Source organism: Bos indicus, chromosome 15, assembly GCF_029378745.1.
Source record: "Bos indicus isolate NIAB-ARS_2022 breed Sahiwal x Tharparkar chromosome 15, NIAB-ARS_B.indTharparkar_mat_pri_1.0, whole genome shotgun sequence".
Lineage (NCBI taxonomy): Eukaryota > Metazoa > Chordata > Mammalia > Artiodactyla > Bovidae > Bos > Bos indicus.
The window spans coordinates 45041170-45068664 of NC_091774.1; the positions used below are offsets into that span (position 1 = coordinate 45041170).

Here is a 27495-nt window from a genome sequence, read left to right on the forward strand (position 1 = left end):
GAAGTTTGAGATGTCTCTGTGAAATCAAAGTCAAGTAGATAGCTTATAGGGATGTATAGGTCAGGCTCAGAATGGAGATCTGTATTAGGGAAACAGAGCTACAGAGCGCTAGAGAGAGGTCTTCTTAAAATGGAGAAATCACAGAATGAAGTTCCATGGAAAGAATCCAAAAAAGAAGAAGGGATACTGAACCACTGGGGTCAGGCTTTGGGGTGATGTGTTTCTATTTGAGGAAAAGATAGACACAAATCAACAAAGTGATAACATGGGTAACGGAGAAAGAACTAGAAAGCTGTGAAGTTATAGGAATTCCAGGGACCAAGGAACTCATATTAGGAGGTTAGGGGACAGGGTACATGGGACAGAGAAGGTGGATCTGGGAAGCAATCCCTAAGCACTAAATGAAGGAAAGTTCCCGAAGAAGTTGGGTTAATTACGCCAAAAAATGGACTAACTTCTCACTGCCATCTAGTAGCTCAATCATGTAATTGCTATAATCTCACCCCAGCAGGTCCAGGGAGCTAAGCTTATCCATAGTTCATCCAATCATTCCTGATGAACTCACAGGAAATACTAGAATCAATCACATCACAATGGATTTAGAAGGAGGGTAAATGTAGTGGCAAGTTTCATGTCCTTAGTAGGTGTAGATGTATCTATCTTTTTGTTAGGCTTGGAAGCAGAAGTGCTGAGTTGAATTCTTCCTCCTTCCCCTCTTTCCCCATCTCCTTTCCCAATATTTCTCTCTTCTTTTGCCAACACAACCACCAGCATTACATCATCATCATAATCATCAGCACCTGACACTTTACACACTCATGGATTTCTCCTGTTATCTCATTTGAGTATTTGTTCATAAATTAAAAGTCACTTATTGGATAGCCACCATGTGCTGACTGCTGTGCTAGATGTTAAGCACAAAGATCAGGTACAAGCACTCATTTCTAGGGACTTATAATTGAATACTGAAACAGATAAGTTAATTTCTACCACCTTGTGTGGTGAGTGTTACAATTGTGGTTAAGACTTATAACTGGGAGACTTTGCTGGGTAAGCCCTTTAGGACTAGCAATCAGGGAAGGCTTCCCGAAGGAGGTGATTGTTGAAAGGTTGTTGCTGAACCATGAAAGATGCTGGGATTTTTGGCTTCCAGAGGAGAAGAATTCAATCCGGGGCCAGAGACGAGGCTTGATCGCTCAGAGCTTTTGTGTAATAGAGTTTCAGTTCAGTCAGTTCAGTCCCTCAGTCGTGTCCGACTCTTTGTGACCCCATGAACCGCAGGACACCAGGCCTCCCTGTCCATCACCAATTCCTGGAGTCCACCCAAACCCATGTCCATTGAGTCAGTGATGCCATCCAACCATCTCATCCTCTGTCGTCTCCTTCTCCTTCTGCCCTCAATCTTTCCCAGCATCAGGGTCTTTTCAAATGAGTCAGCTCTTCGCATCAGGTGGCCAAAGTATTGGAGTTTCAGCTTCAAGATCAGTCCTTCCAAGGAACACCCAGGATTGATCTCCTTTAGGATGGACTGGTTGGATCTCCTTGCAGTCCAAGGGACTCAAGAGTCTTTTCCAAAAGCACAGTTCAAAAGCATCAATTCTTCAGTGCTCAGCTTTCTTTATAGTCCAACTCTCACATCCATACATGGCCACTGGAAAAACCATAGCCTTGACTATACGGATCTTTGTTGGCAAAGCAATGTCTCTGCTTTTTAATATGCTATCTAGGTTGGTCATAACTTTCCTTCCAAGGAGTAAGCATCTTTTAATTTCATTAAAATTAAAAGGTATATAATTAATATAACATAGAGTTTCATTAAAGTATAAAAGAGATAGAGAAAGCTTCTGACATAGACATCAGAAGGGGGCAGAAAGAGTGCCCCCCCCCCCCCAGTGTTAGCAATGGAGTTATATACCTTTTAATTAGTTATTACAATGAATCAAAAGAATGTCTGGAGGTTGTAAAGATCTTACTAGACCCACTCCCATAATTTACATTTTAAGATAGCAGGATTAGCCAGAAGGTTTTCAGGAAGGAGAAACTGTCCTCAAGCAGGAAATATTGCTGTTGTATAAGCAGCCATGAAGAGATACCCCACGCCCAAGGTAAGAGAAACCCAAGTAAGACGGTAGGTGTTGCAAGAGGGCACCAGAGGGCAAACACACTGAAATCATAATCACAGAAAACTAGTCAATCTAATCACACTAGGACCACAGCCTTGTCTAACTCAAGGAAACTAAGCCATGCCCATGGGGCAACCCAAGACGGGCGGGTCATGGTGGAGAGATCTGACAGAATGTGGTCCACTGGAGAAGGGAATGGCAAACCACTTCAGTATTCTTGCCTTGAGAACCCCATGAACAGTATGAAAAGGCAAAATGATAGGATACTGAAAGAGAAACTCCCCAGGTGAGTAGGTGCCCAATATGCTGCTGGAGATCAGTGGAGAAATAACTCCAGAAAGAATGAAGGGATGGAGCCAAAGCAAAAAGAATACCCAGCTGTGGATGTGACTGGTGATAGAAGCAAGGTCCGATGCTGTAAAGAGCAATATTGCATAGGAACCTGGAATGTCAGGTCCATGAATCAAGGCAAATTGGAAGTGGTCAAACAAGGCATGGCAAGAGTGAATGTCGACATTCTAGGAATCAGCGAACTGAAATGGACTGGAATGGGTGAATTTAACTCAGATGACCATTATATCTACTACTGCGGGCAGGAATCCCTCAGAAGAAATGGAGTGGCCATCATGGTCAACAAAAGAGTCTGAAATGCAGTACTTGGATGCAATCTCAAAAACGACAGAATGATCTCTGTTCGTTTCCAAGGCAAACCATTCAATATCACAGTAATCCAAGTCTATGCCCCAACCAGTAATGCAGAAGAAGGTGAAGTTGAACGGTTCTATGAAGACCTACAAGACCTTTTAGAACTAACACCCAAAAAAGATGTCCTTTTCATTATAGGGGACTGGAATGCAAAACTAGGAAGTCAAGAAACACCTGGAGTAACAGGCAAATTTGGCCTTAGAATATGGAATGAAGCAGGGCAAAACTAATAGAGTTTTGCCAAGAAAATGCACTGGTCATAACAAACACCCTTTTCCAACAACACAAGAGAAGACTCTATACATAGACATCACCAGATGGTCAACACCGAAATCAGATTGATTATATTCTTTGCAGCCAAAGATGGAGAGGCTCTATACAGTCAGCAAAAACAAGACCAGGAGCTGACTGTGGCTCAGACCATGAACTCCTTATTGCCAAATTCAGACTTAAATTGAAGAAAGTAGGGAAAACCACTAGACCATTCAGATATGACCTAATTCAAATCCCTTATGAGTATACGGTGGAAGTGAGAAATAGATTTAAGGGCCTAGATCTGATAGATAGAGTGCCTGATGAACTATGGAATGAGGTTTGTGACATTGTACAGGAGACAGGGATCAAGACCATCCCCATGGAAAAGAAATGCAGAAAAGCAAAATGGCTGTCTGGGGACGCCTTACAAATAGCTGTGAAAAGAAGAGAAGCAAAAAGCAAAGGAGAAAAGGAAAGATATAAACATCTGAATGCAGAGTTCCAAAGAATAGCAAGAAGAGATAAGAAAGCCTTCCTTAGCGATCAATGCAAAGAAATAGAGGAAAACAACAGAATGGGAAAAACTAGGGATCTCTTCAAGAAAATCAGAGATACCAAAGGAACAATTCATGCAAAGATGGGTTTGATAAAGGACAGAAATGGTATGGACCTAACAGAAGTAGAAGATATTAAGAAGAGGTGGCAAGAATACGCAGAAGAACTGTACAAAAAAGATCTTCATGACCCAGATAATCACGATGGTGTGATCACTCACCTAGAGCCGGACATCCTAGAATGTGAAGTCAAGTGGGCCTTAGAAAGCATCACTACGAACAAAGCTAGTGGAGGTGATGGAATTCCAGTTGAGCTATTTCAAATCCTGAAAGATGATGCTGTGCAAGTGCTACACTCAATATGCCAGCAAATTTGGAAAACTCAGCAGTGGCCACAGGACTGGAAAAGGTCAGTTTTCATTCCAATCCCAAACAAAGACAATGCCAAAGAATGCTCAAACTACCACACAATTGCACTCATCTCACACGCTAGTAAAGTAATGCTCAAAATTCTCTAAGCCAGGCTTCAGCAATATGTGAACCATGAACTTCCTGATGTTCAAGCTGGTTTTAGAAAAGGCAAAGGAACCAGAGATCAAATTGCCAACATCCACTGGATCATGGAAAAAGCAAGAGAGTTCCAGAAAAGCATCTATTTCTGCTTTATTGACTATGCCAAAGCCTTTGACTGTGTGGATCACAATAAACTGTGGGAAATTCTGAAAGAGATGGGAATATCAGACCACCTGACCTGCCTCTTGAGAAATCTGTATGCAAGTCAGGAAGCAACAGTTAGAACTGGACATGGAACAACAGACTGGTTCCAAATAGGAAAAGGAGTTCATCAAGGCTGTATATTGTCACCCTGTTTATTTAACGTATATGCAGAATACATCATGAGAAACTCTGGGCTGGAAGAAATAGAAGCAGGAATCAAGATTTCTGGGAGAAATATCAATAACCTCAGATATGCAGATGACACCACCCTTATGGCAGAAAGTGAAGAGGAACTAAAACGGCTCTTGATGAAAGTGAAAGAGGAGAGTGAAAAAGTTGGCTTAAAGCTCAACATTCAGAAAATGAAGATCATGGCATTCAGTCCCATCACTTCATGGGAGATAGATGGGGAAACAGTGGAAACAGTGTCAGACTTTATTTTTGGGGGCTCCAAAATCACTGCAGATGGTGACTGCAGCCATGAAATTAAAAGACGCTTACTCCTTGGAAGGAAAGTTATGACCAACCTAGATAGCATATTCAAAAGCAGAGACATTACTTTGCCAACAAAGGTTCGTCTAGTCAAGGCTATGGTTTTTCCTGTGGTCATGTATGGATGTGAGAGTTGGACTGTGAAGAAGGCTGAGCACCAAAGAATTGATGCTTTTGAAGTGTGGTGTTAGAGAAGACTCTTGAGAGTCCCTTGGACTGCAAGGAGATGCAACCAGTCCATTCTGAAGGAGATCAGCCCTGGGATTTCTTTGGAAGGAATGATGCTAAAGCTGAAACTCCAGTACTTTGACCACCTCATGTGAAGAGTTGACTCATTGGAAAAGACTCAGATGCTGGGAGGGATTGGGGGCAAGAGGAGAAGGGGACGACAGAGGATGAGATGGCTGGATGGCATCACTGACTCAATGGACGTGAGTCTGAGTGAATTCCGGGAGTTGGTGATGGACAGGGAGGCCTGACGTGCTTCGATTCATGGGGTCGCAAAGACTCGGACACGACTGAGCGACTGATCTGATCTGAATCCCTAGCACAGAGTTTAAACTGAGTTGGTTAATTGACTAAGACTAAGGAATGTAGACCAAAAAAGTTTGTTTTTTCCTCCTCCTTGAGAATTTGTGACCCCTCTCTCCTTGGGGACCCCCGGATTTCTTATCAACCTGCCTAGGAATTGACTCTCTCATTGTGATCATAATTTCTAAGACTATTGTTAGGTATATGGTAAAAACAGAAAAGAGAACTCTACATTTGGAGAAATACCAGTGTCTGAAGTGACAGCTGTGTAGAATACCTGAGGAGTGGGAGGAAATAAAACCAGACTGTGAATGATTTTATGAATTAATTGAAGGAGTTTGAACTCAAATTTTGAAGGTTTATGGGGTAGTCACTGAAGGATGTTACCTAAAGGAAAAATAGAATGAAACTTACTTTTAAAAAAATATCTAGCATTTATTGGACACTTGTATATGCCTAGTTAAGTTCCCTATATGGATGAGTTCATTTTATTCTTCACAATAATACCATTTAATAGAGGAGTTGGGAGATACTAAATAATTTGTCCAAGTATTCAAAATTATTTGGTGGCTGGATGGGATTAGAACACACGTTTCTTGGACTTCAGAGTTCATGCTTTTGGCCCCTGGGCTTGCTTTACTGTATCTTGCATGATAGAAACACAGGACCCAGAAATATGCTCAAATCAGGTTTATGGGCCCCAAGCATTTCTCTTGTGGCCATGCACTGAGCTGTTGTTGCCACTGTACATCCCAAGCTGGAGGACCCTCCTGGAGGCAGCCACATCTGATAAAACTATCAACTTGAAATAGATCCTGAGCAGAGATTGTGGGCAGATCAACACCAACTATCCTTGCAGCACAGAAACACCACCCCAGATCATCATGTATCCTCACGTAGCTCTTCTGGGATCAAAATGATTCCATCAACATGAATCATTTGAGTGTAAGACAGTTTCTTTGGGGAACTAAAAAAGGCATTTCTTCTCAGAAAGTTCTTGTTCCCCCTTTCTTTGACTTCTTAACTAGGTGTTAAGAGAATAAAAATGGAAAAAATAAAAATTCTTTCAATCTTTGTTATGACTGTTTCCAAGTATTATGTGCCTTTTTCCCTAACGTTGTGCTTAGTCACTCAGTCGTGTCCAACTCTTTCGACCCCCATAGACTGTAACCTGCCAGGCTCCTCTTGTCCATGGGATTCTCCAGGCAAGAATACTGGAGTGGGTTGCCATTTCTTTCTCCAGGAGATCTTCCTGACCCAGGAATTGAGCCCATGTCTCCTAACATGGTGGCCTTTGTTAATAAACTTTTTGAACTTAACAATATTTGGCAATTTGCAGATTATCAAGTCATGTTTCAAAATAAAATGATAACAAATTTGGTTTTTGGTGTTAGGGCAATTTCTCTGCTTTCCTCATTGTCATCCAGAAATAGGGTCATCCTATGTGCCATTTTAAGCATCCGGTCCCATCACTTCATGGTAGATGGGGAAACAATGGAAACAGTGAGTGACTTTATTTTCTTGGGCTTAAAATTACCGGGGATGGTGACTGCAGCTATGAAATTAAAAGACGCTTGCTCCCTAGTGTCTTTTAGGGAGAGTGTCTTTAGGGGAGTGTCTTTTAGAAGAAAAGCTGTGACAAATCTAGATAGCAGATTAACAAGCAGAGACATTACTTTGCCTACAAAGGTCTGTCTAGTCAAATCTATGGTTTTTCCAGTAGTCACGTATGGATATGAGAGTTGGACCATAAAGAAGGCTCAGCACTGAAGAACTGATGCTTTCAAATTGTGGAGTTGGAGAAGACTCTTGAGAGTCCCTTGGACAGCAGGGAGATCAAACCAGTCAATCCTAAAGGAAATCGACCCTGAATATTTACTGGAAGGACTGATGCTGAAGCTGAAGCTCCCATACTTTGGCCACCTAATTTGAAGAGCTGACTCATTAGAAAAGACCCTGACGCTGGGAAAGATAGAGGGCAGGAGGAGAAGGGAATGACAGAGGATGAGATGGTTGGATGACATCACCAACTCAATGGACATGATTTTGAGCAAGCTCCAAGAGATGGTGAAGGACTGGGAAGCCTGATGAGCTGCAGTCCACGGGGTTGCAAAGAGTTGGACATGACTGAGCGACTGAACAACAACAGTGGCATGAGGATGGACCTCCTTATAGGTTCAGTTCAGTTCATTTCAGTTGCTCAGTCGTGTCTGACTCTTTACGATCCCATGAATCACAGCATGCCAGGCCTCCCTGTCCATCACCAGCTCCTGGAGTTTACTTAAAACTCATGTCCACTGAGTCAGTGATGCCATCCAGCCATCTCATCCTCTGTCGTCCCCTTTTCCTCCTGCCCCCAATCCCTCCCAGCATCAGAGTCTTTTCTAATGAGTCAACTCTTCACATGAGGTGGCCAAAATATTGGAGTTTCAGCTTCAGCATCAGTCCTTCCAAAGAACACCCAGGTCTGATCTCCCCCAGAATGGACTGGTTGGATCTCCTTGCAGTTGGTTAGGATGGCCTAAAGTGGTAAATATCAAGAATAGGGCACAGATACTTTCAATTAATAACTCAACTTTTTTCTTGGTTAATTGTTTTGCTTTATGTTTCCAATATAAAGATATTCAATGACCATTTTTTAACTGTGATTTTGTTTAGAGGTTCTTAAAGTTGCTTTGGGGACTTTAAAAAGACCCTGAGACCTTTTTAGGAGCCCTGTGAGATCAAAAATTATTTTCATAGTAGCGTTAAAATATTATTTATCTCTTTCTCTTAAATTGTAGAGTTTTCCAGAAGCTACATGCTACAGTCTATTGTACATTATATCTCATACTGATTGAATGCAGAAGTCAACTGCAGAATTGTATGAGAATTCAGCTGTATTCTATTAAGCCAGCCATTAAAGAAATCTATATATTTTTTGAAAATATAATTATTTTCTATCACATATGTTATTTCTGTTAACATGTTGTAGTGGGTTATTATTGTCATTTTAAAACAAATTAATATTTTAAAATAGTTTTAATTTTCAGTACAGTAAATATCAATTACTATAATCTGTATGTATAAGGAAAAGCTCTTTGAGGTTCTCTATGAATTGTCAGAGTGCAAAGGGGTCCTGAGACTGGAAAAGTTTGAGAATAATGGTTTAGCAAATTCACTATAGACTGTTTTCCAATGACTTTAAGGGGAGGATGTATATGCTGACTATGGGGCACCACTCCCCTCTTGCTAAAAGAAAATGAGACGAAGCAGAAATATGTGCGTTTACAGATCCCTGGTCTCTCCATGTCAAACATGCCTATCTGTACAGTTGGTCTGTTTCCTTGGTAACTCAACTATAGCCGCCACCTGTGGCCCATTAACAACCTCCCTTGGCCCACATGATTTCACAGGGCAATGACTATATGGGAATAATTAAGGAACTTGGTAAAGAAGTTTCTTCAAGCAGGAAATTGGTTCCTCTGGAACTTGTTAGCATTAACTCTACAGTCAAAATCATGAAACCATTTACTGAAATTAGTAAGAGTGTTCAGGTCCTCTGGGGAGCACTTACCAAGGGTGAACAGTGTCAGGAGTCAGGGACTAAGAGTTTATTCTGGAAGGTTTAGGTGTCAGTTTTAAATAGTGATGAGGGAGCAATTAGGTTAAAATGACTCCTGAGTTTCTAATGAAAGCACACTTTGAAGCCCCTCCCTGGGGTTAATTGGTCTAGAGCAGGGGTATGAGCTGTAATTAAAGTCTACTTTAAATCCAGTGTTCCCAATCACTGACCCCCTTTGGCCATCACAGACTTTATTAAGAGTAACACAGGCTGTCAAACTTGGAAAAGTTGGTTCAACTTCAGACAATCTTAGTCATTTGTGAATTTCTGACAACTTGATCAGTCTTACCTCTGAGTAAAAACCAATAGGGTTTTTCCCTGGCTAACACTCTGAGGCTTTTAAGACTTGCCTAATATAAGCACATGAATTTAAGGTAAAACCAAAACACATCTATAAGCAGAACACAGCTTTATTTTCCTTGGGAAAAAATGCTGAGAACTCAACAGAAGTGAAAGGAATGAGCAAAAGGCAGAGCAAAAGGTCTCCAGCTCAATGACACATCGTGTCACTCTGAGGAGGATTGATTCCCTGCTCAGGGCTGCAGCCTGTGGATCCAGTTCTGCACTAGCTAAGCCCAGCCCCTTTCAGAGAGTGGCAGCTCTGAGACAGAATGGTGGTGCTGTCCTCTTAGCTCATCCTGTCATTCACATGCTTGATAGATGACTTGAAATGCTAAGCACTTTTAGTAGCACCTAAGGGATTATCAAATTATATTCAAAAGAGCAGCAGACAGGGAGAATGCTTCAGCAGGAAAATTTTGCAACATTGAAGAAGAAAAATAAGATATTAAAATAAATAATACTTTGAGTGCCTGCTATGGGCTGGGCACTGTGTGAGTGCTTTGTACTTGTTCAGTTAATATTCTTTAGAGTCTTATAGCTTGGGTTCAGGTATGACCTTCATTTTACCCAAGGACACCTAGTTGTGGGGCGCTTACCCACATCGTCCAAAACTAATTAAACAGCAGGAGTGGTAATAGAGCATCTTTCCCTTTAACTCCAAGTCCCAAGTTTTTGACCATAACCTACACTCCTCATGTCTCATTTACTTCTTCATTCAACTAGTGTTTACTCATGAATCTCTCCATGCCAGATCCTGAAATAGGGAGACCAAACAAACACTGTTCCTGCCCACATGGAGCTTATTTTGGTAAAGGCAAAAGACAGAAGTCAAACAATATACAAATCAGCATATTATTACAAATCAAGATATATGTTTAAAGGAATATATAATGCAAATGAATTATATATATATATATATACATGTATATATATATATATATATACATACATGTATACATGAACTTGACCTAGACTGGAGAAGTCAAGAAAGACAGCTCCAAGAAAGTGAAATTTACATTAAAATCTAAAGTTTGGGTAGGAATTAACCAGGGAGTTTATGGAGGGTAGGCTGTAGAGAGTGTGTGATGGACAGAAGCAACAGAGATTCTGTGGCAGCAAGAAGCAAATCCCAGGCTAAGAATCCAGAATTCAGTATGTGGTATATGACTGGAGAGGTAACAGGGATTAGGGATGTAGGATCTTAATGCCATGTTAAGGAAGCTATTAAAAGGCTCTATTTCTGTATTTTATCTTGAGGTTTCATTAAAAAATTTTTTTTGTCTGTTTTTCTTGTGTGAGAAATATTTCACATACAGAGTATAAAGAAGCATGTAAAGACTATTCATGTTACCACTTCCAATCTGAAGCCCTGTAATTGAATCACACTTTTTTTTTTTTTGCTTGTAAGTTTCTTTTTTTTATTGAAGTATAGTTGATTTACAGTGTTGTATTAATTACTTCTGCACAGCAAAGTAACTCAGTTATACATACATTCTTTTTCATCTTCTTTTCCATTATGGTTTTCTTTCTTTCTTTTTTTTTTTTTTTTTGAGTTATTTTTTTTAAAATTTTATTTTATTTTTAAACTTTACAATATTGTATTAGTTTTGCCAAATATCGAAATGAATCTGCCACAGGTATACCTGTGTTCCCCATCCTGAACCCTCTTCCCTTCTCCCTCCCCATACCCTCCCTTTGGGTCGTCCCAGTGCACCAGCCCCAAGCATCCAGTATTGTGCATTGAACCTGGACTGGCGACTCATTTCATACATGATATTATACATGTTTCAATGTCATTCTCCCAAATCTCCCCACCCTCTCCCTCTCCCACAGAGTCCATAAGACTGATCTATACATCAGTGTCTCTTTTGCTGTCTCATACACAGGGTTATTGTTACCATCCAAATAACATGAATTCAATAACAATTGAAATCTCTTGTATACCCCTTTGAAAATTTTAAGCCCAGGGCATACATGAACAGATTTGTGTTTTGAAAAGATCTTTGTGAAGTTGGGGCATAGAGAATGAATTAGAAGGAAATGAGTGTGGATGCAGAGATTCTAACTAGTTGACTACTGATGCTGTGTACATGAGGAGTGTGGTGGCCTGCGCTGGGTGGCAGCTGAAGCGACAGGAAGAGTAGACAGGTGGCGAGGTATTAGGATGCAAATGGCATGTCCCAGAGTGATGGCTTGGTAAAGGGGAGTGAGGGGGTGGAAGGGGAGCTGAAGATACCGTCTGAAATACTCTTTCATGAAATGAAGTAATATTTCTAGGGTGGGAAATGATCTGTCCTTGATGATTATCCCCAGAATTAAGAAACAGTGCTATCAAATCAGAATGGAAACAGAATAAGGTGATTGTTGAAGGCAGTACAGTTAGATTATGCACATTAAAAAAAATTTCTAGGTAATGCTAAAATGTATTCAAAAATTGTAGCAATTTACATTCCAATGTAAATGGATAAGTTAAGTTTTAAAATTTTTATTTTATATGAAGTATAGTTGATTAACAATGTTGTATTAGTTTCAAGTGTACAAAAAGTGATTCAGTTTATATACATATATACATACATGCACATATATTTGGACTTCCCAGGTGGTGATAGTGGTAAATAAACCTGCCAGCCAATGCAGGAAACATAAGAGACATGGGTTCGATCCCTGGGTCGGGAAGATCCCCTGAAGGAGGTCATGGCAACCCACTCCAGTATTCTTGCCTGGAGAATCCCATGGACAGAGGAGCCTGGCAGGCTACAGTCCATAAGGACACACAGAGCTGGACACGACTGAAGTGACTTGGCATGCAGGCATACATGTATCTATTCTTTTTCAAGTTCTTTTCCCATTTAGGTTATTATAGAATATCGAGCATAGTTCCCCGTGCTATACAGCAGGTCCTTGCTGGTTATCTATAACGCAGTGTGTACATGTCAATCATGAATTAAATTTTCGAATGAGTTAAATTCTTAAAAACTTTAGTTCATATTTTATATTGATGTGTTAAAGTAATCAGTATCTCCATGTACCATATCATTCTCCTTCAGTGAGATCTGGATTTGGGCTTCTACTACATTCATCACACTTATCATTCAGTAGGACTTTTGAACTTGAAGACTCTGTTCCTTCAGCTGTGTGAAATTTTCTTAAAGGTTATCTTGGACTATTGCCCCTGTTCCACTTTCTTTTTTTGCTCCTTTTGGAATTCCTCTTAAATAGGACTTGAGTTTCTGGATGTATCTTTCATATGTCAACTTTTCCCTAATGTTTTCCAAACTTTTTTCTCTGTATTGTTTTACTTTTTCCTGGCCAAGCAGCATGTGGGACCCTGGCAACCCACTCCAGTATTCTTGCCTAGAGAATCCCATGGACAGATGGAGCCTGGCGGGCTACAGTCCATAGGATCACAAAGAGGTGGAAATGACTGAAGCGACTTAGCATGCATGCATGAGAGACCTTAGTAGCTATACCAAGGATGGAACCACGCACCTGCAGCGGAAGTGCAAATCCTAACCACGGAGAGAATGACTCAATTTTCTTTTGAAGTCCCTCCAACCCCTTCTTTAACCATTTTCTTTCTCTTAGTCAGTTCATTCTATTTCTTATCTATGAATTCAACTATTTTTTTTCAGTGATCATAATCCAAAGTATTTCATGTTTAATGGAAGCATCATTTTGTAAAATGTATGATTTACTAATTGAAGTAATTTTAACATAATTTTGTGATATTTTTATTAGGCATTCTCTTTTCTATTTGTGAAATTGTGTTTCTCTTTTTCAGAGTATAGGTTTTCCTTAATGCTTGGTGGTTCTTGATTGTCACCTCACTTTTGGGTTGAAAATCTCTGTTTACGTATCTATGATATAGTTTCTGATGAGCTTCTTTTTACTGTTTGAAGAAGTAGAACATATTGCCACATGGAGTATGTCAATATTTTATAAATTTTTGGATTGTTGGTGCAATACATCCATCTTGGTTTTTCTAAGCTACCTGGAGAACTGTCATAAATGTCTATCCCCAGTGTTAACACTCTCTGCTCTAGCCTTGAGATTGCAGCCTACTGCTCAGCATAAGCAGAGGAAAAGGGACTGGTCAACTTTGAGATTTCCCCATTAATAATTCTGATAATTGTTAATCATTCACTGATCCCAAATTACTTAGAGTTCCACTGAATCACTTTTTAACTCTTCTGCTTATGGTTTTATCTTGGGGTGTTCCCCATTTTTCCCTTCATCATATATAATTACATAACTCTATCCACATATTATTATTAATATGGTGCCAATTATTAAAATGATCTTCACAACCAAGATAATCACAATGGTACAATCACTCACCTAGAGCCAGACATCCTGGAATGTGAAGTAAAGTGGGCCTTAGAAAGCATCACTACAAACAAAGCTAGTGGAGGTGATGGCATTCCAGTTGAGCTATTTCAAATCCTGGAAGATGATGCTGTGCAAGTGCTGCACTCAATATGCCAGCAAATTTGGAAAACTCAGCAGTGGCCACAGGACTGGAAAAGGTCAGTTTTCATTCCAATCCCAAAGAAAGGCAATGCTAAAGAATGCTCAAACTACCGCACAATTGCACTCATCTCACACGCTAGTAAAGTAATGCTCAAAATTCTCCAAGCCAGGCTTCAGCAATATGTGAACTGTGAACTTCCTGATGTTCAAGCTGGTTTTAGAAAAGGCAGAGGAACCAGAGATCAAATTGCCAACATCCGCTGGATCATGGAGAAAGCAAGAGAGTTCCAGAAAAGCATCTATTTCTGCTTTATTGACTATGCCAAAGCCTTTGACTGTGTGGATCACAATAAACTGTGGAAAATTCTGAAAGAGATGGGAAAAACAGACCACCTGATCTGCCTCTTGAGAAATTTGTATGTGGGTCAGGAAGCAACAGTTAGAACTGGACATGGAACAACAGACTGGTTCCAAATAGGAAAAGGAGTACATCAAGGCTGTATATTGTCACCCTGTTTATTTAACTTATATGCAGAGTACATCATGAGAAACGCTGGACTGGAAGAAATACAAGCTGGAATCAAGATTGCCGGGAGAAATATCAGTAACCTCAGATATGCAGATGACACCACCCTTATGGCAGAAAGTGAAGAGGAACTCAAAAGCCTCTTGATGAAAGTGAAAGAGGAGAGTGAAAAAGTTGGCTTAAAGCTCAACATTCATAAAACGAAGATCCTGGCATCCGGTCCCACCACTTCATGGCAAATAGATGGGGAAACAGTGGAAACAGTGTCAGACTTTATTTTTTGGGGCTCCAAAATCACTGCAGATGGTGACTGCAGGCATGAAATTAAAAGACACTAACTCCTTGAAGGAAAGTTATGACCAAACTAGATAGCATATTGAAAAGCAGAGACATTGCTTTGCCAACAAAGGTCCGTCTAGTCAAGGCTATGGTTTTTCCAGTGATCATGTATGGATGAGAGAGTTGGACTGTGAAGAAGGCTGAGCGTTGAAGAATTGATGCTTTTGAACTGTGGTGTTGGAGAAGACTCTTGAGAGTCCCTTGGGCTGCAAGGAGATGCAACCAGTCCATTCTGAAGGAGATCAGCCCTGGGTGTTCTTTGGAAGGAATGATGTTAAAGCTGAAACTCCAGTACTTTGGCCACCTCATGGGAAGAGTTGATTCATTGGAAAAGACTCTGATGCTGGGAGGGATTGGGGGCAGGAGGAGAAGGGGATGACAGAGGATGAGATGGCTAGATGGCATCACTAACTCGATGGACGTGAGTTTGAGTGAATTCCGGGAGATGGTGATGGACAGCGAGGCCTGGCGTGCTTCGATTCATGGGGTCGCAAAGAGTCGGACACGACTGAGCGACTGAACTGAACTGAACTGGTTAAAATGATAATTTTAATCGTTTGTCTACTCCTTTTTGCATTTCCTTCCTCATTGTCTCACCTGGCTCTTGGGTTTGGAATACTGCCTTTACTGGGACTTCAGGAAGACAGGTCCTAACCAGTACACCATAAATGGGTTACAGGTATGCTGGGAAGTCGAGTTTGATGCCTAGTGCCTCCTGGCAGAAGTAAAATATTTTACATCATTGTGTTATTAACATGTTAATTTAAAAAATATTTTATGGTGTGAAAAAGATTGGAAACTACTACTCTAGAACAATGTGGAAAATAACCCCCTTCTTAAAAAAATTATAAAATAGTACATATGGTATCATACTGAATCTAGTGATTTATTTTTATCCCTGCTTATGTATCTTTTCTGCACTCTAATTGTGTTTGTGCTTTCTCCTCTGTCTTTCTACATCTCTTTTCTTTTCACCTTTTCTTTTTTCTAAAATTATCTCTTGGGCAGAGTTGCCCAGGAGGTGCCAATTATTGGTCATTTCAAAGAAGTAGATTTCTCCCCTTTAACTATACTAGTTTTCTATAATTCATATCTGTATATGGTTTAGTGTACTTACTGTTTTTGCTATATTATTGTCAGTATTTTCTAGGCCTTTTCATTGAATATTTTGTATCATTCTCATTTTAAAATTATTACTGTTAAGGCTACAAAAATTTTTCAGCTTGCCACATGGAATAAATAGCTACATGCAATGCTTTCCTTTGATGACAATGACTTATTTCTAATTATTCCATAAATTAGAGGTTATTTTTAAAACTCAGGTCATTTATGAGTTGTGTTTATTTCCATGTGCTTAAAACCTTTGTTTTTCTTTCTGTTATCAATTTTTGGTTTTATTTTGGTGAAATGCTCTATGATTTTTGTTTTTTTGAGCTTTATTGATATCTTTGTATATATGATATATGATCAACTAAAGCCTAATATGTGATTAACTTATGTACGTGTGTTATAGGCATTTGAAGAGCATGTGTTTTCCCACTGGGATCTTAAGCACAGACACTCATACACATGCATTCACACATACATCTGATGTTTCCTGCTTCATCATAATGTCACAGTGTCCAAATGACTGCTTCATCATTTGCTTGCTGCCCCTTGCTGGCCCAGCAGGAGCTCAGAGGCTTTTGTCTTGCTGTTGACCTTGACAGCCTCTCTGATCATCTTGTTAACTCCAGTGCCTCATCAGGGATCGCTTCTGTTGCAGACAGGCCTTGATTGCTGTTGGAACCTGAATGGTCTGGGAAGTTCAAAACAAAAATGGAGTTGGGTGGAGAGATTCTAGAAATGTTGGCTTGAATTGCTAAAGCTTGGTATTGATTCTATTTGATAGGTCATGAGATATTAGGAGGAAAGAACAACCAAAAATAATACATCATTTATGACCATTATGGAAACCAGTCAGTTTACAGAAAAACTGATTCTAATAGTTTTTTTTTTTTAATTGATTTTCTTGGGCTTCACAGGCATCATTGGCAAATAATGATAATTTAAAGCTTTTTCTTCAGTACTCAGTCTCATAAGTTTGACGATGGCTAAAATTTCAGAGACTTTTCTAAGTCTCAAGGAATAAGAGAAGTGCAGCTGAGATCTAGGTTACAGCAGCAAGCACCCCTACCCATACCCCGACTCTGGCTGCTTCTAGTGCTCTGGCATCATGGAGAATTTGAACCAGTTTTGTGTTCTCCAGATATAGCCAGAGCTCAATAACTTACTTCCTAGGAGTTCATTTAAAGATGACATGATTGGGGAGATAGGTTACCTCTAACAAAGATTATTCTTTTTATTTTTTTTTTAATTTATTTTTAAACTTTACAATATTGTATTGGTTCTGCCATATATCAAAATGAATCCACCACAGGCATACATATGTTCCCCATCCTGAACCCTCCTCCCTCATCCTTCCCCATACCATCCCTCTGGGTCGTCCCAGTGCACCAGCCCCAAGCATCCAGTATCGTGCATCGAACCTGGACTGGTGACTCGTTTCATATATGACATTATACATATTTCAATGCCATTCTCCCAAATCATCTCACCCTCTCCCTCTCCCACAGAGTCCAAAAGACTGTTCTATACATCAGTGTCTCTTTTGCTGTCTCGTATACAGGGTTATTGTTACCATCTTTCTAAATTCCATATATATGCGTTTGTATACTGTATTCATTGGTTCCATCTACCAGTGACCCCAAGAAAATACACCCCAGCGCCACCGAGCTGGGATGTATTGGTGTTTTTCTTTCTGGCTTACTTCACTCTGTATAATAGGCTCCAGTTTCATCCACCTCATTAGAACTGATTCAAATGTATTCTTTTTAATGGCTGAGTAATACTCCATTGTGTATATGTACCACAGCTTTCTTATCCATTCATCTCCTGATAGACATCTAGGTTGCTTCCATGTCCTGGCTATTATAAACTGTGCTGCAGTTAACATTGGGGTACACGTGTCTCTTTCCCTTCTGGTTTACTCAGTGTGTATGCCCAGCAGTGGGATTGCTGGATCATAAGGCAGTTCTATTTCCAGTTTTTAAAGGAATCTCCACACTGTTCTCCATAGTGGCTGTACTAGTTTGCATTCCCACCAACAGTGTTAAGAGGGTTCCCTTTTCTCCACACCCTCTCCAGCATTTATTGCTTGTAGACTTTTGGATTGCAGCCATTATGACTGGCATGAAATGGTACCTCATAGTGGTTTTGATTTGCATTTCTCTTATAATGAGTGATGTTGAGCATCTTTTCATGTGTTTGTTAGCCATCTGTATGTCTTCTTTGGAGAAATGTCTATTTAGTTCTTTGGCCCATTTTTTGATCGGGTCATTTATTTTTCTGGAATTGAGCTGTAGGAGTTGCTTGTTTATTTTTGAGATTAGTTGTTTGTCAGTTGCTTCATTTGCTATTATTTTCTCCCATTCTGAAGGCTGTCTTTTCACCTTGCTTATAGTTTCCTTTAACAAAGATTATTCTGATCAGGGAGAATTTCTTATCAAACCAACTCAGAGAAGATTGCAGCCCCTCCACATTGGAGGAGGTCATCAAAAGGAATATGACCACAAGTTGACCCTGGACTAGAGACTTGGACCTTGGCAATTGGAAGTTCCTCATCCCCTGCCCTGGTGGCTAAGACAGTAAAGAATCTGCCTGCAATTTGGGAGACCTGGGTTTGATCCCTGGGTCAGGAAGTCCGCTAGACTTTCTGGGGAATGGCAACCCACTCCAGGATTCTTGCCTGGAGAATTCCATGGACAGAGGAGCTTGGTGTGCTACAGTCCATAGGGTTTCAAAGAGTTGGACATGACTGAGCCACTAACACTTTCACTTTCATCCTCTCCTCTGTCCTTGGAATGTAGGAGCCAGTTTCAAAGACACAGATGTGAGAGCAATGCCTTGTTGAGAATATCTAGATGGTATATGTGAATAAACCCAACTAAAGCCTCTTTTAAGATTGTAGTGGCAGTAGCCCTAGACAAGCCTCATATGTAATTTCCCTTGCTTGTTAAAACAGTCACCTACCAATCTGTGATGGGTCCCTTTCTTTTGCTTCTCTTCGCCATCACAAATGATATCTGGATGCCCTTGGATTCTTCTCCTCTCTTAGCCAGGGATTGCAGGAAATAGAAGGCACATTCATGGGGATTTTGAAGATCACTGAATGAAGGGACTATTTACCAAGGTAAAGGGGAAGTTAAGGGGACCCAAAAAGAATGTTGTGATTCAGAGACTAGGAAAGGCATTAACTAAAAATAAAGCTATTAACACCGATAGACAAGAAATGGTAAAAAGGAATGAGACCAGAGACCAGTGAAGGCTGGAGCTGTAGAGCTGTGGCAGAGGGTTGCCTGACAGGAGCACCAGTTGTAGTGAGACAGGCACTGTCAGAACCATAGTGCTAGGGCAGGGGGGAAGTCAGACACACCTACCCTGGCCTCTCTCCCCCACCCTCTTATCTTCTGCTAGTGCCTTAGATCAGCTGGATCCAATCAAAAGTAGACATCCAGGAGCCTAAATGATGCAGTGTGGTGTGTCCACAGCCCATTGGGACACAGAGCAGAGTAGAGAAGGGCAAGAATAGATTGCTGTGAGGTCATAAAGAGAATATCAAGTACATACACTGATGTTTATTTCAATGAGTTGGGGCCAGGGTGCAGGATATGTTTTGTATAATATTGTTGTTGCTGTTCACTTGCCAAGTTGTGTCCGCCTCTTTGCAACCCCACAGACCGCAGCATGCCAGGCTTCCCTGTCCCTCACCATCTCTCAGAGTTTGCCCAAGTTTATGTCCATTGCTTTGGCGATGCCATCCAACCATCTCATCCTCTGTCATCCCTTTCTCCTCCTGCCTTCAATGTTTCCCAGCATCAGGGTCTTTTCCAATGAGTCGGCTTTTCCCATCAAGTGGCCAAAGTATTGGAGTTTCAGGTTCAGCGTCAGTCCTTCCAATGAGTATTCAGGGTTGGTTTCCTTTAAGATTGGTTTGATTTCTCTGCTGACCAAGGGACTCTCATGAGTCTTCTCCAGACCACAGTTTGAAAGCATCAATTCTTGGGTTCCCTGCCTTCTCTATGGTCCAGCTCTCACAGCCGTACATGACTACTGGAAAGACCATAGCCTTGACCATGTAGATCTTTGTCAGCAAAGTGATGTCTTTGCTTTTTAACACACTGTCTAGATTTGTCATAGCTTTCCTGCCAAGAAACAATAGTCTTCTAATTTCATGGCTGCAGTCACCACCTGCAATGATTTTAGAGCCCAAGAAGAGTAAAGCTGTGACTGCTTCCACCTTTTCCCCTTCTATTTGCTATGAAATGATGGGACTAAGATCATGGAAGTTTTTTAATAGTTTTAAGCTGGCTTTTTCACTCTCCTCCTTCACCCTCATCAAGAGGTTCTTTAGTTCCTCTTCACTTTCTGCCATTAGAGTGGTATCATCTGCATATCTGAGGTTGTTGATGTTTCTTCTGGCAGTCTTTTTTTTTTTTTTTTAACTTTTAAAAAAAATTTTATTTTATTTTTAAACTTTACAATATTGTATTAGTTTTGCCAAATATCGAAATGAATCCGCCACAGGTATACCCACGCTCCCCATCCTGAACCCTCCTCCCTCCTCCTTCCGGGTCATCCCAGTGCACCAGCCCCAAGCATCCAGTACTGTGCATCGAACCTGGACTGGCGACTCGTTTCATACATGATATTATACATGTTTCAATGCTATTCTGCCAAATCTTCCCACCCTCTCCCTCTCCCACAGAGTCCATAAGACTGATCTATACATCGGTGTCTCTTTTGCAGTCTCGTACACAGGGTTATTGTTACCATCTTTCTAAATTCCATATATATGTGTTAGTATACTGTATTGGTGTTTTTCTTTCTGGCTTACTTCACTCTGTATAATAGGTTCCAGTTTCATCCATCTCATTAGAACTGATTCAAATGTATTCTTTTTAATGGCTGAGTAATACTCCATTGTGTATATGTACCACAGCTTTCTTATCCATTCATCTGCTGATGGGCATCTAGGTTGCTTCCATGTCCTGGCTATTATAAACAGTGATGCAATGAACAGTGTAGTCAATGAAACAGAGGTAGATGTTTTTCTGGAATTCCCTTGCTTTCTCTATGATCCAGTGAATGCTGGCAATTTGATCTCTGGCTCCTCTGCCTTTTCTAAACCCAGCTTGGACATCTAGAAGTTCTCAGTGCATGTAATGCTGAAGCCTAGCTTGAAGGATTTTGAGCATAACCTTACAAGCATGGGAGATGAGTTCTATTGTTCTGTGGTTTGAACATTCTTTAACACAGCTCTTCTTGGGAATTGAGATGAATATACTGTATTAGAAATCATAGTGCCTGAGCAAGAGAATCAACTCAGTACTGCTGTTCTTTGATGGCAATTGTGGATGTGAAAGACATGAGCCAACAGAGATAAAATAATAGTTAAAACTTCAATTTATGTGAACTTCATGTATTTGTATACTAAGAACATTTAGCCTTCATTTTTTAACAAGCATATTAAAAATTTGAATTTGGCTATTTTATAGCATATGCTGCTGCTGCTAAGTCACTTCAGTCGTGTCTGACTCTTAGCGACCCCATGGACTGCAGCCCACCAGGCTCCTCCATCCATGGGATTTTACAGGCAAGAGTACTGGAGTGGGGTGCCATTGCCTTCTCCGATTTTATAGCATATAGAGCATTTTAAATTATGTTATTAAACTTGAAATTTTTACCTTCATGATTCTGCCTTTAATAACATGCTTAGAAAGTATTATCCTACTCCAAAGGATTTATAAATTTTACCTAGTAATTGAGTATTTTTGTATATTTATATTATATAATTATCTGTATATATGTGTGTTATATATAAAATATACAATAAATTGGAGACCCTCTCAAACAAGAGGAATGGAACACTGATACATGCAACAGCACAGATGAACCTTGAAGATGTAATGCTCAGGGAAAGAAACTGTACACAAAAGATCATATACTGCTCGATTCCACTGGCATGTCATGTCCAGGCCTTTGTGATCCCTGGACTGTAACCTGCCAGGCTTCTCTGTCCATAGAATTTTCCAGGCAAGAATACTGGAGTGGGTTGAATTTCCTTCTCCAATACAATAAATTAGATACTCATTATTTTATTGACTTGTGAGTAGTTTTTATACAATATGAATATCAGATTGATTGCATAGAATTCAAACATTTTTCACAAATGGTTGCCTTATCATATCTTTATATTATGTCATATATTTGTAAAACACATGTGATTCAAATATGTCATCATTTTCTTTTATGAATTCAAGTCTCTGTCATCTTAGAAAAAAATGTTTCCTACCTAAATACATTGAAATATTGAATAAAGTTTTCTTCATTTGCTATGCCTTTAGAGCCAGTTTCAGAGACTTGAAAAAATTTTTTTCAAAATATATTGTTTTCACCAGTTTTACTGGGGCATGGGCCTTTGGAGCTCCTCATGCTGCCATATGGGAAGTAAAATTCCTCTTGTGGTAGTTTTTATTTGCATTTCATTGATGGCTAATGGTACTAAGCGTTTTTTCATATGCTAATTGACCATGGGCATATTTTCTTAATCAGGGAAACATCTATTCAAAAACTTTGCTTATTTAAAAAAAATTTTTTTGCTTATTTTAAAAATTGCTATTCATTTTTATTTTTCAGTTGTAAAGCTTTCTTGCATTTTCTGGATATAAGACCTTCTTCATATGATATATGGTTTGCATGTATTTTCTCCCATTCTTTGGTTGAGTTTTCATTTTATTGATAGTGTCCCTTAATGTTCAAAGGTTTTTAGTTTTGATGAAGCTGTATTTATTACTTATTTATTTATTTTTGGTTGCTTGTGCTTTAGGTGTCATATCTAAGAAATCGTTGCCTAATCCAAGATTGCAAAGACTTATACCTATGTTTTCTACTAAGGTTTTGTACTTTTAGCTCTTGCATATAAGTATTTGGCTCATTTCAAGTTAATATTTGTACATAGTATGAGGTAGATGTTCTAGTTCATTCTTTTGTATAAGAAGATCCAGTTATGTAAGGTGATTTATTGTAATTTTATTAAAATTATTTAACTATCTAAATTAAATAGGTGAGAATTATATATTGTAATATTAAATTTTCTCACTGTGGACTATGATACATCATCTCTATTTATTCATAGTTGAGGAGACAGTAGACAGGGTCATTTTTGGATAAATCAAGAAAATAGTGATGTAACAAATGTTAGAGTTTTGTGGTGGCCAGTAAAAGTATCGAAGGAGATTATTGCCTTTCAGCTTCCTACTCTGCTGTGCTTCTGCAACTCTTGACACCATGTGCTTGGTTTAGTTTTCAAATTAAAATGAAATTAAATGAAATTAAAGTGAAGCAATACATAAAAATAAAAGTATATATGCACTGTGACTTAGCAATTCTACTTTTAGGAATCTTATTCCAGAACATTTGTTATCCAGCTGTTTACTGCAGCAATATTTGGAATAATAAAAAATTATTCATAGGCAAATGACTAAATAAATTGTGGTATTTCCATGCTATATCCTGTGTCCTGTGTAATTGGAATCATTTAGTCCTCCCCACCTTCCAGTCTTGGCCCAAGAAATAAGAATATTTATCCTATAAGAGTGAATGTTGGCAAAACGGTTTGCACATTTCCCTCTCTCTCCTAATGACACATGGAAGTTTGAGAATTTTGTATGACTTATCTGATTGGTGAGATTAGAGAAGACTGGATTAATCCTTTATTTGTTCCTTCTTAGATCCATGCAGGTTCTCTTGTATCTCTGCAGTAAGTCTTCTAGGTAAGCTCTTCCTCTATGGGAAAGAACTGCAGAGGTCTAACTGATTTCATATATATATATATATATGTATTTATTTATAAACATATTTTGGCTGTGCCAAATATGTTTGGCACATATTTGTGGGTTGTGGGATCTTAGTTTCTGGACCAGGGACCAAACCTGGGCCCCTGCAATGGAATTGCAGAGTTGTAATTAGTGGAGCACCAAGGAATTCCCTGGCTATATTTGTATATTTAGTTGGGCTTCTCTAATTCAGCCTTATAAACCATTCAGATTCAAAATTCAGTGAAAAAAGCAAGACACATGTATAAGTATATATATATATATACACACACACATATATATATTATGTGTATATTTGCACATTTATAGATTATATTAGATATCATATATTTAACAAAATTAGATTTGCATATCAAGTACATATTTATATAAAGCAGAAGTTTATATAAAGGAAATATGTATACCAGTTTGTGAACTTTTGTTAAAAGTAACTCTTGTGAAGTAATAGTAGGAGGGAGTAAGAGAAATTTTTACTTTTTATCTCAGTGTATTGCTAGAATATTTTAGTTTTTACAATACTGTGTTAATTAATATAATTTTTTAAAGATTGAAGAAGAAAGCCCTGGAGGAAAATACATAAAATTTTAATGGTGGTTCTAAGAAGTGAGACTGTGGGAGGCCGTATTACTTACTTTGTGCTGTTCGTGTTGTTTAGTTGCTAAGTTGTGGTCTACTTTTGTGACCCTATGGAGTACAGCCCACCAGCTCCTCTCTCCATGGGATTTCCCAGGAAAGAATACTGGAGTGGGTTGCCATTTCCTTCTTCAGGGGATCTTCCAGGCCCAGGGACTGAACCTGCATCTTCTTCATTGGCAGGCAGATTCTATACCACTGAGTCACCAGGGAAGCCCCACTACTTGGTGGTGGTTTGGTAGGTTAGTTGCTAAGAGGTGCCCAACTCACGACCCCATGGACTGTAGCTTACCAGACTCCTCTGTCCACGGAATTCTCCAAGCAAGGATGTTGGAGTGGGTTGCTGTTTCCTTCTCCAATTACTTACTTGTTTATGCTTAATATTTTAAAACAATAACTGTAGTTTTTTAAACAATAATTGAAATATATTAATACTTTCTTCTCATTTTAGGGAACCGTTAGCTGCTCTTTAATTGCATTGTTTGTTACATTTTGGGAATGTTTCAGTGTTTAAGTTTTAATTAACATGTTGCTATTTTAGTTTCGGTTTCAATTATATTAACCTGAGTACTTACTCATAACCCCCTGAAACAAACCTTACCTGATCATGGTGTTGAGTGTTAATACATTGTTGAATTCAAGTGCCACATATTGGATTTAGAACCTCTGGATCTGTATTTATAACTGAGATGGACTATAGTGTATATGTGTGTGTGTGCATGTCATTAAGGTTATGATAGTCTTAAAGAATAGATTTGGAAATTATGTAAATAAAACTGCCACACCTCCCACTCTTTTGTTATTTTTAATAGTGGGATATGACTAGCATTATACTTAGTTCAAGTGTCAAGCACTGTGTTCTTATCAGTTCAGTTCAGTTGCCCAGTCGTGTCTGACTCTTTGTGGCCCATGGACTGCAGCATGCCAGGCCTCCCTGCCCATCACCAACTCTCGGAGCTTGCTTAAACTCATGTCCATCGAGTCAATGATGCCATCCAATCATCTTTCGTTGTCCCCTTTTCCTTCTACATTCAGTCTTTCCCAGCATCAGGGTCTTTCCCAATAAGTCAGTTCTTCACATCAGCGGAAGTTGAAGGAAGGTGGTGAGAAGATAAAGAAGAAAAAAGATGACACTTATGACAAGGAGAAGAAATCGAAAAAGTCCAAGTTTTCCAAAGCTGGATTTACAGCCCTCAATGCCAGTAAGGAGAAGAAGAAAAAGAAGTATTCTGGGGCTTTGAGTGTTAAAGAGATGCTGAAGAAATTCCAAAAGGAGAAAGAGGCTCAGAGAAAGAGGGACGAAGAGCATAAGCCTATAGCAGCGTCATCAGTGGAAGCTCAGGGCTTGCCGGAATTGGAAGGCGCCTCCTACCCTTTGCTCTCGCTCTTCAGCTCTGCCTCTGACAATGACTTGCTGCAGGCGGCCTCGGCCATGAACTTGCTGACGGATTTGGACTTGGAGCAGCTGCTCAGTGAGTCTCCAGAAGGAAGCCCCTTCCGCGATATGGATGAAGAAAGCGATTCCCTTGGGGTGGAACTGGACCAGGAATTCAGGCAGCCCTCTTCCCTTCCGAAAGGCCTGCCTGCACCCCTGGAGAAGCGCGTTAAGGAGCTGGCTCAGGTATGGTGACATGGAGTGGCTGGGCTCTCCTGGAAGTGATTGGGCGGATCGTTGCTGGTCCCGAACCACTCGGAGCTCACGGCCCAGAGCAACCCTTAGTCAGTGGGCACTCCCAGTGTCTGCTTTTCCCGGCTTTCTTCCCACCCCAAGCAAGGGCATAGGGTCAGCTCTGCCTGTCCTTTTGTGATTCCTTCACGTCTGGAAAATTTACTTTCTTCTGGAGAGATTTTTCTCTCCTCCTTCGTGCCTATCAGAGTATATTTCCTTTTGTGTGACAGATACTCATGTTAACAGCAGGCAGCTGAGGCAGAGATCCATCTTTTTAGTAATCTTCTGAAGGTTTTGAACATTCATAGAAGTTTGCAGACATGTTGGGCGTGGGGAATATGCTTAGTTGCCACGGGGTTTAGTGTTAGTAGCAGCAGCAGCAGCAGTGATTATAGGCGGAGAAGGCAATGGCACCCCACTCCAGTATTTTTGCCTGGAAAATTCCATGGACGGAGGAGCCTGGTGGGCTGCCGTCTATGGGGTCACACAGAGTCGGACGTGACTGAGCGACTTCACTTTCACTTTCCACTTTCATGCATTGGAGAAGGAAATGGCAACCCACTCCAGTGTTCTTGCCTGGAGAATCCTGGGGACATGGAAGCCCGGTGGGCTGCCGTCTATGGGGTCACACAGAGTCAGACGCCACTGAAGCGACTTAGCAGTAGCAGCAGCACGAAGCAACAGTTAGAACTGGACATGGAATAACAGGCTGGTTCCAAATCAAGAAAGGAGTATGTCAAGGCTGTATATTGGCATCCTGCATAAAATAAGTCACTTATATGCAGAGTACATCATGAAAAATGCTGGGCTGGATGAAGCACAAGCTGGAATCAAGATTGCCATGGGAAATATCAATAACCTCAGATATGCAGATGACACCACCCTTATGGCAGAAAGCGAAGAAGAACTAAAGAGCCTCTTGATGAAGGTGAAAGAAGAGTGGAAAAGTTGGCTTAAAATTCAACATTCAAAAAATTAAGATCATGGTATTGAGTCCCATCGTTTCATGGCAAGTAGTTGGGGAAACAATGGAAACAGTGACCGACTTTATTTTTTGTGGGCTCCAAAATCACTGCAGATGGTGACTGCAGCCATGAAATTAGAAGACACTTGCTTCTTGGAAGAAAAGCTTTGACCAACCTAGACAGCATATTAAAAAGTAGAGACATTACTTTGCCAACAAAGGTCCATCTAGTCAAAGCTGTGGCTTTTTCAGTAGTCAGGATGTGAGAGTTGGATGCTAAAGAAAGCTGAGCACCGAAGAATTGATGCTTTTGAGCTGTGGTGTTGGAGAAGACTCTTGAGAGTTCATTGGACTGCAAGGAGATCCAACCAGTCCACCCTAGAAGAAATCAACCCTCAATATTCATTGGAAGGACTGATGCTGAAGTTGAAGCTCCAATACTTTGGCCACCTGATGTGAAGAACTGACTCACTGGGAAAGACCCTGACTCTGGGAAAGATTGAAGGCAGGAGGAGAAGGTGACAATAGAGGATGAGATGGTTGGATGGCATCACCAACTCGATGGACATGAGTTTGAGCAAGCTTTGGAAGTTGATGATGGACAGGGAAGACTGGCGTGCTGCACTCCATGGGGT

At 40.1% G+C, this 27495-nt stretch overlaps 2 long non-coding RNA genes across 3 annotated transcripts in view; one reads left to right on the forward strand and one right to left on the reverse strand.

The window, feature by feature from the left end:
* Positions 1-27495, forward strand: part of LOC139187311 (uncharacterized) — an 89355-nt gene that overhangs the window by 17619 nt on the left and 44241 nt on the right. The window lies entirely within an intron of this gene.
* Positions 15915-19252, reverse strand: LOC139187141 (uncharacterized). The gene is made up of 3 exons (XR_011570780.1): positions 19137-19252; positions 18730-18809; positions 15915-16456 (listed from the first exon to the last, which is right to left on the reverse strand). It is a non-coding gene; the product is annotated as an uncharacterized lncRNA (long non-coding RNA).